Genomic DNA, 10,899 nt, shown 5'->3' on the forward strand with positions numbered 1-10,899 from the left:
AGCACACCCAAAATTTTTTAATAAGGATTAATTTGGTGGGGTATGAAAAAGAAGCTCTAAGGGGCATTTTTTATCGATGACACGAGTAGGAAGACAATTGATGAGATATGTGGCTGTAAGAAACGCGTCGTCCCAAAATTTAATAGGTACATGAGCATGAGCTAGAAGGGCTAGACCAGTTTCAACAATATGACGGTGCTTGCGTTCAGCAGACCCATTTTGTTGATGTGTGTGAGGGCACGAAACACGATGAGCAATTCCAAGGGAACGAAAAAATGTGTTATGAATTTTCTGATATTCTCCACCCCAATCAGATTGGACCCACTTGATTTTAGTATCTAGGAGGCGCTCAACATGAGCTTGGAATTGCAAAAATATACGAGGAGCTTCTGTACGATCATGCATCAAATAGATCCACGAAAATTTACTAAAATCATCAATGAAACTAATATAATATTTAAAACCCCCAACAGATGGAGGTGTAGGGCCCCAAACATCCGAAAAAATAAGTTCCAAAGGTGACGAAGACCTATGGGAAGAACTAGTATATGGTAATTGATGACTTTTTGCTAACTGACACGCATTACAAACTGACAAAGATGACTCATTAGCACACGAAATATTATTGAGACGCAAAATTGATTGTTACTTGAGATGAAGGATGTCCAAGACGTGCATGCCATTGGGCGTGAGTAGTAGATCTGCTCACCAAGGCGTGCTTGAGATCATCGACATCGGATGACTTAATAGGATAAAGACCAGATTCATACCTCCCATTTAGGAGACTTTTCCTCGACCGTCGATCCTTTATAGAAAAATGCCAAGGATGGAATTCAAAAAATACGTCATTATCACGAGAAAATTTATGAACGGAAGGAAGATGTTTGGAAATTTCAGGCACATGCAAAATATTACGCAATGCAAGAGGACGAGTAGTAGTATTAATTAGAGAATGATCAGTATGCAAAACACGCAAACCTGCTCCATTGCCGACTTGAACTTGTTCACCTCCATGAGAACGTTCACGCACAGCGAGATGATCTAGGTCACTGGTGATATGATCCGTAGGCCTGTGTCGCTGTACCAATTTGGGTCAATCTTGTAAGAGGAAGTAGTCGCCAGTGCCGTAGGAGGAGCAGAAGAAGGTTCATCTTGATAGGACTCATCCATCCTATGCCAGAAGCGGATAGCAGTATGCCCCACTTTACCGCAGATCTGGCAGGAAGGACGAGCAGAAGGGCCACGGCGATCACCAGCAGGACGAGAGGGTGCGTAACCTTGAGAACGACCACGACCACGATCCCTACACCTACGATTCTTCTGCTGACCACTACGACTAGCATAATTGGCAGAAGATCCAAGATTTAGCTGAAGTTCAGCACAACCAATATAATTGGCAGAAGATCCCGGATTTAACTGAAGTTCAGCCTGGTGTTGTAGTTGGCGAGCTTCATACGTCATTAGATGTGCAAACACATCATCAAGCGTGAGGGCTTCACTCTTGGTAGTCATTGAGGTGACGATGGGATCATAGTCAGGGCCAAGACCAGTGAGAAGATAGGCGATCACATCATCATCTTGCAAGGCAGAGCCGACGGCGGCCAACTCGTTGGCCAGCCCTTTGATCTTGCGAAAATAATTTGCAGCAGATTGATCTCGTTTCTTGGACGTGGCGAGCTCAACACTAATCTGAGTAGTGCAAGCACGAGTTGATGATGAAAACATCCTCTGCAGGGTATCCCACACCTCCTTGGACGTAGTAGCAGCAACCACATCGTGAAGAATCTCCTCAGACATGGTGGAGAGAAGGCCGCTAAGGACCTGTTGATCCTGATCATACCACTGATTATAGGCCGGATTAGAGACCAGCTCAGCACTAGCAGTTGAGGAAGGGACCAGCTTGGCAGGTGCGGCATTGGTGCCATCGAGGTAGCCCATAAGCTTCGTACTCCGTACGTAGGGGAGGAGCTGGGCACGCCATATGATGAAGTTGTTTTTGGTTAGACGAATTGTGATAGCATGGTGTAGAGGGATTGGGCAAAGGTCGCCATGGTAGTTGAGACGGTGTTGGAGATGGTGGATGGAAAGGAGGAAGAAGATATGGTAGACATTTAAAAAATAAACCTTGGCTCTAATACCATGTTAGGTTGAATGGCACAATGACCTAGGGTCACGACCTCATGTATTTATAGATGTGTATAATGAAGATTACATTCTAAATCATAGATTTAGTAACAAACCATGAAATCATAGATTTGGTAACAAAACTATGAAATCATAGATTTGGTAACAAACCAGTAAATCATAGATTTGGTAACAAACTAGTAAATCACTAGATTATCTTACTATATACATATATGGTCTATTCTATATTTAACACGAACAACCTGTGAAGGATCGACTTACCATAGGCTAAGCATGTTTCATGCATTCCAAGTATGTTATAAGTGTTATAATGTATAGTATGCATGTTTAGGGTTCCATGAGTGATAGATATAAATTTTTATATTATTGCATGAAATGGATGATTATATAATTGTTATATAAAGCATGTTATAGGTTATTTTCAACGTCATAAAACGAGATAGATGTTAAAATCTATAACAAAGATAAATGCATGCTCACTTAAGGTTAACAACCAAGCACGATCAATTTTAATAGTTAAAATAGGTCGATATCTTGTAAAACTACGGTTACAAGAAAACTCACCTGGCATGATCTTGTCTAAGGCTGGAGGTACTTAAGTTGACGGTTTACGGAACACCTGCTACCTGGAGATCGGGTCAGTACTTGAGCTTAGTTAGCCCAGTTTTATGAGCATGCGTGAGTGATGTAAGGATTTTTTTTAAAAAAAAAATGAAAAATCACCTAGACATCATAGGTAAAAATCCAGTATAAATGTTATACTTGGAAAAATCACCTATACTTAAGTTATATTTAATTAGTCGGAATATACCTAAGTAATAAGTATACCCAACCGTCTAAAATACTTAGTGGGAGGAAAAAGGTATATGAGATACATCTTTTTCTTTTATCACTCTCTAAAAAATTCACACCGTGAGATTCATGCTCGGGCTCGTGTCGTCCTAGTAGCGGCCGCCATTTAGAAGGTATTTGCATGAGTCAATAACAAGGTGAATAGAGAAAGTATTTATAGTCAGTGAGAGAAGGAAGTATATCAACACATCCTATGGTCTCCACCACTAGGTTGCACCGTGAGATTTCCATGTTCCGCCTACATGTTGCTCTAGAGCAACTACACATTCGGAGGGTCGTAACATGGGAGTTGGAACAACGCTGTAATAACCCGAAAATAATAAATAAATAAATTAAATAAAAATAAAAATAAATTAATTAATTAAAAAAAAAAAAAAAAAAAAAGAAGAAAGAAAAGAAAAGAAAAGAAAAAGACAGCAGCAGCTTGAAGCTGCTGCCATGGAGAACGGAAGAATGGACAGGTGGATTGAAGGGAAAAGAAAGAAAAGAGAGGAAGATGGAGGTGTGGGATGAAGAAGGGTGGTTTTATTTTGTGTTAGTGTTATGGATGGTGGTGGTGGTTGGCGTTGGCAAGGCCGACGAGGAAGCACCAAATATTATCGAAGAAACAGAGGAAGAGGGAAACAGAAAACAGAGAATGTTATAATCCATGTTTTCCGGCAAAACCTTAAGGTTCTTTGGCGTTTGTTGTGACAACGTGCAAACCTGAGGATGGGGAGACGATTGTGAAGGCTTTTCAGCCATTGAAGCTCTGAACTAAGCTGATTTAAGCGGTTGTCGCAAAGGTAACGAAAAACCCATATCACCGAACCTTTAAATCTCGATATCTTGGTTCATATTGTATAATGAGTTATGAAATAGGGCTTGTTAGAATCGTAATAAGGAGATCTATAAATTTGTAGAAGGAATCAGGATGAAATTCGAATCGTAGAAGGAGGATATGGCTTCGGGATATAGTAGGTATTAACAAAAAAAGATGGGAAAATTTCAGAAAACGCAAGGAAGAAGAAGGAGCGCGTGCACTACACGCAGGCGCGTGAGGGGCCGCGACTGGGTGTGCGACTGGGCGTGCTCCTGGCGCGTGGGACAGACACACCGAGGATGTGAGGGCGCGTGAGGGCGCGTGAAGCATCATTTTGGGTTCCCGGTTTGTCCCGTTCGATTTGTTTTGACCTGTTCTACCTAGATTGACCTATACTTACCTTGAAAATGGTGAAATATAGGTCTAATCGGAAGGAATTGTGTTGAAATACCCTATTAAATGTACAATCAAGAGAGAAAGGGATTCGAAACCAGGTAAGTAGCGTATCGACCTTTGAACTAGTTCTTAACTTGTTTTACAACATGTGAGTATGTTGTTTACCTGATTAAGAGCTTAATATGTTATGATGAGCTTTGATGATATTGAGTGTTTATTGTATATTGTGACTGCTTGCCTGTGATGTAAGCATGATATAAATGATTGTCAGAATGTTCTATGTGTTGAACATGATACATGTATGAAAACATGCAGTAACTGTGAGTATGTTATGCATGTTAATAGAAAGGTTATGACTCTAAGATATGCTTATTGGTTGTTGAGCTATGGCTTATTTATATGAGTATGATAGTCTACTAATTCCCGCGGAGTTCCTGGCCAACGCGCTGTGTGCTAAGTCAGGGAGCATGAGTACTCCTGACCGTTGGTATATGAGATAAACAGGCCGCCAGAGCAATTAGTAGACGGACCGTATTTGACCGAGAGCGAGTCTTACATACGAGTCCGAAAATTCTAGATAAGCATATCGAGAGAGAGTCAGTAACCTAGCTGGAGGTAGCTGAGATACCTCATTAATGAATAGATGACCCTAGTAAGAGAAGCTAGGAGTCAATGTCGAATAAAACTTAAAAACATTTGCTATGCTAAGCTGGAGGTAGCTGAGATACCTCATTAATGAACAGATGACCCTAGTAAGAGAAACTAGGAGTCAATGACGAATAAAATTTAAAAACACCTGGAAAGATTAGTTATGAATTCATGAAAGATAAAGTTGGCTACTTACTGGGTAATTTAATTACTCATCAAAATTATTTTTAACTTTTCTTTCCAGATTTAGTTGATGCAGGCCAACCGAGGACGAGGGCGAGACCAGCGGGCTAGGAACTATTTGGGAATCCATGTCTGTGTCTGTTTTGTGTACTTATGCTTTCGCTGTCAAGAATCTACTTCGGTTGTTTTAAGTTTAAATAGCACTCGTTTTAAATGTTTTACTTGATGTTTTTGGAAACATTTTTTTGAAATTTATCATTGGTTGTCGGAGTTTATTATCGAGGTCAGTAGTAACTCCTGTGAATCGCGTTGACGATGAGCGGGTGTTACAAACGCAAACTCCAAAAATGGATAGGATTTCTTAGGTCCATTCTCAACTTTGGCTTTTTCATTTGATAGCATTGTTGGGGCCGATCTCTGAGGTCTGAAAATGGCGGATCACACTTACGAAGAATTACTAAGAGTAGTATATTCTTGACCAAAGTGGCGATAACTAAAACACTATAGGAATAAGAGTTATTCTGGGATTAGTGTTTAAGTCAAGAATCTCTTGGTTTATTGAAGGAGTGATTGACTGCCCCTCGGTAGCAATTGCTCTAACTCACTAAAGTATCGTTGCAAATTAACAAATTTTGGGTACATAATTACATTTGCTAAACCTAAGTGGATTAAAAAGAATTAAGTCAATTCACTAATAGAATTTGTTTTAAATCTCAGCATGTCAAGCTCAATAGTACAATTACTCACTTCTGAGAAATTAAACGACGACAATTACGCAACAAGGAAATCAAACCTAAACACAATACTTGCAAATGATGATTTGAGGTTTATTTTAACTGAGGAATGTCCCCTAAACCCCGGCTCAAATGCAAACAGAATAGTTTGGGATGCATATGACAAAAAGGGTAAGGGGAAAGATAAGATTCCTACTGACCCCAAATGCAAGGTTTAAAATGCAGATAATGGAAAATGTTTCCATTGCAATAAAAACGGGCATGGGAAAAGTCATTGCCCAAAATACCTTGCAGAGAAGAAAGCCAAAAAGGCACAACAAGGTAAATATGATTTACTAGTTGTAGAAATATGTTTAGTAGAGTATGATCACTCACCTTGGATACTGGATTCAGGGGCCACTAATCATATTTGTTCTTTTTTTCAAGAAACTAGTTCCTAGAGAATGCTTGTGGAAGGCGAGATAACACTCAAGGTTGGAACAGGAGAAGTTGACTCAGCAATATCAGTAGAAAATTTAAAGTTGTTTTTTAGAGATAGATTCATTATATTAGATAATGTATTTTTTGTTCCTGGAATGCAAAGAAATCTAATATCTATCTCTTGTTTATTAGAACAATTGTATAAAGTATCTTTTGAAATCAATGAAGTGTTCATTTTCAAAAGAGGTATTCATATTTGTTTGGCAAAACTAGAAAACAACTTATATATGTTAAAACTGAGTGAAACAAAAGCTGTTTTAAATACCGAGATGTTTAAAACAGCTAAAACTCAAAATAAATGACAAAAGATTTCTCCTAATACCTATCTTTGACACTTAAGACTAGGCCACATTAATTTCAATAGGATTGAGAGATTGGGTAAAAGAGGACTTCTAAATGAGTTATAAGACAACTCTTTGCCTCCATGTGAGTGCTGTCTTGAGGGTAAAATGACTAAACAACCTTTATCTGAAAAAGGTTATAGAGCCAAAGGAACCTTAGAACTTGTGCATACGGATCTCTATGATCCAATGAATGTCAAAGCATGAGGAGGGTATGAATATTTCATCAGTTTTATTGATGATTATTCAAGGTATGATTATCTTTACCTAATGCATCACAAGTCTGAAGCTCTTGAAAAGTTTAGAGAGTATAAGACTAAGGTTGAGAATCTATTAGGAAAAACTATTAAAACACTTCGATCAGATTGAGGTGGAGAGTATATGGACTTAAGATTCCAGGATTATATGATAGAACATGGAATAACGTCTCAACTCTCTGCCCCTGGTATACCCCAACAGAACGGTGTATCAGAAAGGAGAAATAGAACTCTATTAGACATGATTCGGTCTATGATGAGTTTCGCTCAATTACCTGATTTTTTTTGGGGATATGCAGTGGAGACTGCTACATACATTTTGAACATGGTTCCTTCTAAGAGTGTTTTAGAAATACCTTATGAGTTATGGAGAGGGCGTAAAGGTAGTTTACGTCACTTCAGGATTTGAGGATGCCCAACACACGTGTGGGTGTAAAATCTCAAGAAATTAGAACGTCGTTCAAAATTATGCCTATTCGTAGGATACCCCTAAGAGACGAAAGGTGGACTGTTTTATGACCTCAAGAAAATAGAGTGTTTGTATCAACAAACGCTACATTCTTAGAGGAAGACCACGTAAGAAATCATCCACCACACAACAAATTAGTATTGAGTGAGATTTGTGTGATCCTAATAATTGGTATTAGAGTGAGGCAAGATTCACCACGATCTGTGAAGACGGAAAGTTCAAAGACAAGAATTTAAAAGTTTGATGGATTCGATATCAGTTTTTAGAAGTTGCAGATTGAAGATTATATGTACCAGAAAGACCTTTAGAAACCCCTTTTGGGGGTGAAGCCGGATACGATGAACGCGGAGGAGTGGAAACTTAAGGATCGTCACGCCTTAGGGTTGATCTGGTTGACGCTGTCCAGAAACACGACGTTCAACATCATCAAAGAGAAGACGACATCGGGCCTATTGAAGGTGTTGTGAAATATGTATGAAAATCCGTCAGCTATGAACAAGGTGTAAAAAAAAAAAATCCGTCGGGCCTATTGATTGTATTTGTTGGGTTTTATGTCCTAAAACTCATAGTTTGTAAACAAAAACATATTGTGTTTTCAATAAATTTATTATTGATGTTTAATCAGTAAAGATTGTTATTGAATAAAATGAATGTTACGGTCATTAATCTAAATCTAATAAACTAAGAACACTCTGATTACTTGAACTATAGGTAGAGACATTAGAGTGGATCAAGTTCAAGTATATAGTCAAAATGATCTATAATATAGGGATAAGGTTGAGTACCTTATTCTGGAGACGATATGGATGCGGCCCACTTTTGTATATGATATAAACAATGTGATCACTAAATTGTACATGTGGAAACATGTGAGTGGGGGAGTCCTATGCAATGAGTATTGCATAAGATCGGACCATGAAGAAAACCCTCTCACTTTATAATGTCGTTTATTGTTGAGACTGATTTTTTCATTCGATGACCTAGGTAACTTGTTCTTAATCTTGAGCTAACTATGAACTCCTATTTATTTGAAATTATCCTTAGATTTGCATGGGTAAGAGTGGCCCGAGTTCACCGACTCAATAAGCCTCCCATTCCAGGGGTAAGATTGGGTGAATAGCTGGGGACATAGTGTGTATGATGGAATTCACTCCTACCCGCCTTTAGGGATAGTAGAGAGGTTGTTCCCTCAAATACTGACTCCAAGTCTTGAACAAGGGGCCCCATCCTCTCATTGGCTCGAGAAGGATTTAGTTTGGTGGTTGGACCACAAACCAATTGTTCATTAGATGATCAGTGGAATGTCCTAGTAGTTAACGAATGTTGGTTAACAAGGTTAATGAGTTTAGCAGGTTAATCTCAGATCGTTGGAGCCCATGATCTGTAAGTCTATTAGGTCCCCCAGCTATCTCTTATCGGACTAAACCTTAGAACAGTGTGATGAATGAGTTCAAAGTGTTCGAATTCAAATTAAGAAATATACGCTAAATATATACGATATATTTAACCGCATTTTGTTTTAATTGTGAATTAAACAAAAAGAGAAAAGTGGAGATATTTAAATAAGATTTGAATATTTTAATTATGAATAGGGATTCATAATCAATATGTGCCTGAATTCATTGGGATTGACATTTTATTTAATGTTAAATTTTAATTAAATTGTTTAATTACTCATTTAATATTATTTTGATTTGAAATTAATTATTTAAATTAATTGTTGAATTAAAATAAAGAAAGTCAAAATGTTAACTTCACCCAATTGAAAAATCCATGTTTGAGTTAGTGGAATATTGTGTGTCAATATATGTTTAACCAAACTTGCATGTTTGCCACATAATCCCACAAATTTGAGTAGAATTTTGATTGTCAAAATTTGGTTCACTCAAACTTCATGCTTGCCACATAATCCCACAAATTTGAGTGGAATTTTGAGTGTCAAAATTTGGTAAGCTCAAATTTGCATAAACATGCAAATATGACTCTATAAATAGAGTGATTAAGGAAAATGGAAAGTTTGCTCGAAAAACTTTGAGAAAGTCTCTCAAAGCTCTCTCTTTACATATACTAAATTCCTTTCACGTTTAGTCACTCACCGGATTCCACAATCCCGTTTTAAGGCTGGAGAATAGTAGGGAAGACACTAGTTGTGGTTCGAAACCAATTCGTTAAGAAAAAGAAATTTGAACTACAAAAGGTTAGTATTCAAACTCATTGAGTTTTAATGCTTTTGAACATGCTAGCTAATTTACTATAATTGATGTACTTAGAGTGCCTAAGATCCAAATGGCTTCCGCATGTGTTATTGTAACACCATCAGTCTTAACAAATTTATATGAACATCAAATAAAGTAAATGAAATAACGATGATATGTTCAATGCATAATTTAATACGAAGTCCACAACAAGGATATTTGGTTTAGTGGTATGATTCTTGCTTTTGGTGTGAGGGGTTTTGATATCAACTCTTGGATTTTCCCTTTAATATAAAAGGCCTAAATAATGTATCAATCCAATGCACTTAATTTGTTTCACTTTTTGTTTTTTTAGGTAAAATAATTTATTAATTAAAAATTTCGTGTTTTGTTTCACTTTGTGTTTTTGTAGGTAAAACAATTTATTAATTAAGAATGTCATGTATGGATTGAAAAGTTAAAATGGTTGATGATTTTCTTTTCTTTAAATCCTTGAACTTCCTCTTATACAAAAAGACCTACCTCACATTATTGAACTTCCTTTTAGCCCCTCAACTCCAAACAAATATAGATTTCAAACTTGAGAGATAAAATCATATCGAGTGAGAGCTAAAAATGATAGATGTTCAAGAAGGAAAATTTGGTCTAGTGGTATTATTCTTTCTTAGGGTGTGAGAGGTCCTAAGTTCACATCTTAGAATAGAGGAATTCATAGTACCGTTCTCCTTTAGAGCAATTCATAGTACCACTCATTATTCTCCTTCTGAACATGTTTATGGATTTAATCTTCCTATTATTTTTAAGAATATTAAGCCTTGGGACGAATAGAGCAACACTCATTGTTCTCCTTGATTTAATCCACTTACACTCTTTATTTGCTTCATATTCATTCTAATATTTTTGTGAGTAAACCTACCGTTCCCCAGAGTAAAGCAACACTCATTGTTCTCCTTTTGAAGATGTTTATGGATTTAATCCACTTACGCTCTTTATTTGCTTCCTATTCATTCTAATATTTTTGTGAGTAAACCAACCACAAGTAAGTAAGGAAGATTTGATAAAAACATTCCATAAACAGGTGAAAGGAGACAATTGAGAAACAAAAAGTTACTTTAAGAATTAAATATTTTTGTGAGTAAAGCAACCACAAGTAAGGTCTGATCAAACATTGCATAAAGAGGTGAAGGAGACAATTGAGAAACACAATTTCAAAATTGCTCCAAGACTTAACAAATGACAAAAGGAAATCATTTTTCAACTCGATAACTGGGTTTGGATACATTTTCACAAGGAGCGATACCCATATCAAAGGAAGACAAAGTTACATCCAAGAGAGGATGACCCTTGTCAAGTCCTTGAAATAATTAATAACAATGCATATAAAGCGATACCCATAT

General features: G+C 37.2%; 1 long non-coding RNA gene and 1 other non-coding gene across 2 annotated transcripts; one reads left to right on the forward strand and one right to left on the reverse strand.

Moving 5' to 3' along the window:
• Positions 1-1,447: 1,447 nt before the first annotated feature.
• LOC147793200 (small nucleolar RNA Z247) lies at positions 1,448-1,587 on the reverse strand. The gene has a single exon (XR_015420507.1). It is a non-coding gene; the product is annotated as a small nucleolar RNA Z247 (small nucleolar RNA).
• Positions 1,588-3,391: 1,804 nt separating this feature from the next.
• LOC147793201 (uncharacterized) lies at positions 3,392-5,247 on the forward strand. Its single transcript, XR_015420249.1, has 2 exons — positions 3,392-3,782; positions 3,989-5,247. It is a non-coding gene; the product is annotated as an uncharacterized LOC147793201 (long non-coding RNA).
• Positions 5,248-10,899: the final 5,652 nt, after the last annotated feature.

This window comes from Cucurbita pepo, chromosome 3 (genome assembly GCF_057944985.1).
Source record: "Cucurbita pepo subsp. pepo isolate OVF chromosome 3, ASM5794498v1, whole genome shotgun sequence".
Lineage (NCBI taxonomy): Eukaryota > Viridiplantae > Streptophyta > Magnoliopsida > Cucurbitales > Cucurbitaceae > Cucurbita > Cucurbita pepo.